The sequence below is a fragment of the Oratosquilla oratoria genome, chromosome 19, assembly GCF_046742065.1.
Source record: "Oratosquilla oratoria isolate Oo_2021 chromosome 19, ASM4674206v1, whole genome shotgun sequence".
NCBI lineage: Eukaryota > Metazoa > Arthropoda > Malacostraca > Stomatopoda > Squillidae > Oratosquilla > Oratosquilla oratoria.
Genome location: NC_134795.1, coordinates 15160183 through 15166234, shown reverse-complemented (window position 1 = coordinate 15166234; position 6052 = coordinate 15160183).

Sequence of the window (6052 nt, the reverse complement as noted above, 5' to 3'; positions counted from 1 at the left end):
ATTTCTAAATAACGTTAGCACAGCCAACAGCTGAGGGAAACAACGCTCAGCCTTCATAGGCTGGGTGAAACTTCATCACCAAGAAATTTGTGGTGACCAGTCCGAAATCCTTCCCAGGCTAACGCCTAGCCGGCTTAACATAAACAAACAGCAGAAACAGGTGTGCTACTGTCAAAATCCCAGTGATGGTTGAAATAGAGTAACGACATTGACCATATTCTAACGTTAAAACATGGAATGTGGGAACGGTGAGAATATATATATATATATTGAAATGTGAAAGTGGGGAAAAATAGCAAGAAGAGTGTGGAATGCAGAGGTAGATGGAATGAACTTAATGAGAAGACCGAAAATGAGATGGATGAAGGGATCTTGGATAAAATGGAAACATCTGTCGGATAGGAAGGGGAGAAGACGAAAGGTATGTGTGAGTAGGGAATGGTTTTAAATAGATAATAAACTGATGCGGTCCGAAAGGATTTCTTGTCATATAAATGAATCTGTGGGTGTGGTCTGTCTGGCTGTATTGATTCTGACCCGGACAGTGAGCAGAAATGAACCTTCCTTCCCGAGAAGCTAAGATGAAGATGAGTCAAATGGGAGTGGTCAGGGTGGGTGCATGCCCAGGTAGATAAATAGACAGATGAATTATCTTAATTCTGGCTGGTATCCGCGTCTGTTTTGGGGCGCCCTTACGTATCAGAGTCATACACCATTCGTCTATGTTAGGGTTTGAAATCTGTGCTCATAATAGGCTAATTTTTTTTTCTTCTACTTGTGTCGCTTCCACTTGTTGTTTCTTTGAACCTGTTCTTTACCACTTGTATAGCTACGAATATTTCACTTTTTTCTGCTCCTTCTGTGGTGGAATGGAGAATTTTGCCATCGCAATCTCATGCGTGTCGTAGGAAGCGAGTGGATGTGGTACAAGTGAAAGTCCAAGGAAAAAGGTTGGTAGTATGTTTGTGAGGAGAAAGATGGACGTGTTAGCGTTGAGTGAAACTAAATCGAAAAGGAACGGTGAGCTGGAGTTTGGTAGCGTGGTGAATATGGTACCAGTATTGCGGGGGCAAGAGAGGGAGGGATTAGCACTGTTGGTAAGTGCTTGGTGGGAAAGGCTTTCGAACATAATGTGGGAGGTGAAACTGGAATGGGAAATGTGGGTTTTTGTGAGTACATACGGTCCTGGTAGTGAGGAGAGTGAGGCCTTTTGGGTTGATTGAAATGAGCGAGGAAAAATGGGAGTTTATTTGTGTTGAGAGATCTCATTGCCAGAGTAAGAGATGAACCGATAGAGCAACACGAAGATACGGGGTTTCAGGTAGAAGTCTATTTTGAAGAGGAGAAGTTAGAGACCTGTTTAGAAAGGGAACTCATAATACCGAACACAGTATTTAAGAAGAGACAGGTATAAGTATACTTGGGATAGGGTGGTTGATGGGTGGGTGGTCTTGAGTGCATTAATGGATTTTGTAATGGTACCCATACGTAGGATTAGATCTCTGAATGGAAATGCATTCAAGACAAAGAACAGGTGACAGTCAGAGCATTATCTAGTTCAAATGAAATTAAGAGTGGAGGAAAATGGAGAGGGAGGCAGAGTAGTGCTTAAAAAATACTAATAGAAGTATGAGAGGTAATGCAGTATAAAAGGGAAACAAGAGTAGAACAGAATGTTTTTTTTTATTGTTACGGTTATAATGTGGGCAAAGATGGTATGTGTGATGAGAACAATCGAGATGAAAATAAAGAGAGGCAGCGAATGGTGTAATGAACAGGTAAAGGCGCCAGTGGAAGAAATGAAGCGAGCATACAGAGATTAATTGCAAAATGAAACTAGGAAAACATATGAGAGGTACAGAAGTAAAAAAAAAAAAAAAAAAAAAAAAAAACGCAAGATGAGAGAGGCAAAGGGGGAACAGATGTAAAGTGGGTTAGGTGTTTGAAGGAGAATTTTGGAAAAAAAAAAAAAAAAAAAAAAAAAAGCAAGGGTAATGGGGCTAAATATAGAAGGGGGAAGGGTCAAACGGACAGATGTTAAGGGATGTGAAGACAGTAAAAACAAGATAAGTAGGGTATTTCGGGAATTTACTGAATGCACGGTTAGGGTTTAATCGTGGCAGTGGGAAATGCTAAGAAAATGACATAATGGGAGAGGAAAATGATAGTGTTATAGGAAAAAAATGAGGTAAAAAGAGTAAAGAAAGTGGTGAAAGCTGACAAGGCACCTGGATTATGTGTCACGAATAGTGTCTGACGAAATGAGGATTTTGTAGTTATTTGATGTGGCCTCTTGTCAACTAGCTATGTAAGTTCTTTCGATCTAAGTGATATATATATATATATATATATATATATATATATATATATATATATATATATATATATATATATATATCAATGTAACTTAAAAAATAAAGTCTTTCCAGTTTTTCCCGTTTTTCAATCCGTGGTATTTTGGGGACATCGGGTGGGTGTAAGGTTGTCCAATAGGAAGAAGAAGAAGAAGAAGAAGTCGGGGTCAGGTGGTATTCTTCCTCTTCTTCTTCTTCTTCTTCTTCTTCTTCTTCTTCTTCTTCGCGTTCTTCTTCGCGTTCTTCTTCTTCGCGTTCTTCTTCGCGTTCTTTTTCTTCTTCGCGTTCTTCTTCTTCCTCCTCTTCGCGTTCTTCTTCTTCGCGTTCTTCTTCGTCTTCGCGTTTTTCTTCTTCTTCTTCTTCGTCTTCGCGTTCTTCTTCGTCTTCTTCTTCTTCTTCTTCTTCTTCTTCTTCGGATCTAGAGGACTCGAGCGGATCTTTGAGACTCGAGTGGATCTAGAGGACTCGAGCGGATCTTTGGGACTCGAGCGGATCTAGAGGACTTGAGTAGATCTTTGGGACTCGAGCGGATCTTGAGGGCTCGAGCGGATCTTTGGGACTCGAGCGGATCTTGGGCTTAAGTCTAAATAAAAATATTTTTAATTTACAGTTGCTTATTTTATAGCCTTTGTTTGAAGGTGGGGCGTAGCGAGCGAAGCGAGGTGCGCCGCAGGCCAAGCCCACCGGCGCAGCCGGTCTGGCGAAGCCAGGGGCTTGTGTGTGTGTGTATATATATATATATATATATATATATATATATATATATTATATATATATATATATATATATATATATATATATATATATACACACCATCCGCATGGTTTGTAAGGAGACAGAAGGGATTGTGGAAACGATCAACATTTTCCCACAAATTCTGCTAAATCATCAGAAGTATCGAATTTCTTGAATTAGTTCTGGCTAATAGCGAATCATCGACGTGCTTTGCCGCATCAACAAGTGCCAAAACAATATAATTAGGTAAAATAGGTAAACAATTAAGTAAATAAATAAAAGAATCATTCACAGACATAAAAAAGCATGTTGTGCTCGTATAATTGCTCATTACCTAAACATTTTGTGATATGTGTAGAAATTCTGGTGTATATTAAAACTTATTTTAATTAAAAAATATACAACACTGGTGTTCAAGGACATATTTTTGTCAGAAGCTGTGGAGTGCATGGACACAATAGATTTTTTCAAAATTCAATCCAAGCAGTCCTCAAAATCCTTACTAATTTCAGTCACGAGAGCGCCAAATATGTATTTTATTGTATTTCGAGATTCTGCGTTTGTTTTCTGATTTATGGTCGCAATTATCTAGGCCTCGCCTTGTATCCCTACTTTTTTTTCGTCGTGGCAGATAATCCGTTTATGAACTGCAAATCTGTCCTTTTCCAATATATACAATCTTTGAGACATTTGGGAAATACGGGTTTTTTGAGTGAGGAAGACACAAAATGAAAAGCAACGTAAAAATATATATTTTTTTCTCGATAAGTTAAAGAAATGTATTTTTCTAATCCGACCAGAAATTTCCAATTACTAAATCGAATATATTGTGTAGAATTATACGAAATGCTATTTGCTTTTAACTGCCAAGAACTGCCCAAAGGCCAAAAGTCTTTAAATACAAACTATACTCGTTCGTTTACTGACTACGGAGTCCATAATCTAGCTGGCATAGTATTAGGTCAGGCGAGGTATTTCAACTGCAAAATAGTGAAGTCACCAAAGCTTATTAGCCTCATGACACAACATCGGGTTAAATATACGAGTAATTCCTCCCGCGTCGATGACTTTTTTCCCCCAGCAAGCAACTTGGCGATTCTACCTCCCTGGTAATTGAAGAAGTTATGTCTATCTCAAGTAATTCTCTCTGTACAGGGTGACATGCTTTCTTTTTTTTGTCTATCTGTTTCCATGCAATTTCAGTCATACCTCATCGTGTCCCTAACTCCACCCGCCTCATGTAACGAAAAGGTAAAACAGTTATCGTCCGCTCCTGATCATTGCCATGCAGACGACACTCCAGTGACGCTATGACGTCAATATGGTGTTAGTGGCGTCAGTCGAGGATAGCGTGCAAGAATAGATGGTATTTGGTCTTTTCCCCGACTTGTTTCAGAACAGGTCTCTTCACCGGCTTCTAGCCTAACCTAGCCTGTTTTTTATCTTTATTTATTTATATATTGTTATTATTATTATTATTATATATATATATATATATATATATATATATATATATATATATTTATATCTAGATATATATATATCTGTGTGTGTGTATACATATATAAATGCCTATATATGTTTGTTTATATATATATATATATATATATACATATATTGCACATTGTTTAGAATCACTATGGCATGTCGGATGTCAAAATATTGCGGGAAAACATGGCGTCACCGAAAGTGTAGTGGAAAATGATACGAAGTAACGGAAATCAGGAATTAATTTAGCACTGATAAGCATGCCCAAAATGAACTACTATATATATATATATATATATATATATATATATATATATATATATATATATATATATATATATATATATATATATATATATATTATATTATATATATACATTATATATATATATATATTATATTATATATATACATTATATATATATATATATTATATATATATATATATTATATATATATATATATATATATATATATATATATATATATATATATATATATATATATATATATACTGAATTTACAGACTACGCCGGCTTCCAATTTCTTTGGTCCTCTGGATGTGATGTTATTCTTCGTGACAATGGAAGCCACCAGACTAGGGCGGCTTAGACTCTCAATGCGACACTTTCGTAAGAAGGGCGTTTGCCTCTTGTACGTAGGCCGTCCCATCAATTGGACATATTTATGTTTAAAAAGGAAACAGGTAAGATGTGGTTTACCATTAGAATGGTTAACGAATGGAATGATTTTAGTAACCATGTAGTGAGCACTGAAACATTTGGTTGTTTTAAGAGGAGATTGGATAACTTATGGGTAAGGACGGGCGGTAAGGGACATAGACTTGCCTAGTGTAGGACTTATAGTCTCTTATGATATCTTCCATTCTTGTGTTTTTATGTTAACCTAGGGTGTATATATATTGTTTAGTCTTTGGTTTCTGGTATGGTCTGGAATTGTGGGTAGATTTTTCTTTTTCTTTTTCCATATTCTTCCTTCTGACGTCCTCAATGATGTTCATGGAGTGTTCGTTATTCGTAAACAATAATTGCGGCTTCCCGATTCCCACATACTGCCGTGGAAGATTCTCCTGACTTATGTGCCGACGACAGATCTCTTATATGAGTCTGGTCAGTCTGTCTTAACATTCAAACATTACCCCACACTGGTTTTCCTCATGAAGACATAAGTGGTAAAATGGTCCGGTTTCTGCTCAACAAGGACATCCAAGAAGGGAAGGGTTTGCCCTTACTGTCCTCGATCGTGAAGTTGAGGACCCAATCTTGCTGACCTCCACGCTTCCTAATCATAAACATCTGACTGAGACATACAACTCATCACGCCAGCACCCAACGGAAGTTACCGACACAAGTACATAATGTCGCCAAACAGATGATTAACCATTTCCTTATACCTACCAAGGTACATATATGTAACTCCAATCCATACATGTCAAGGCACATCCACTAATAATA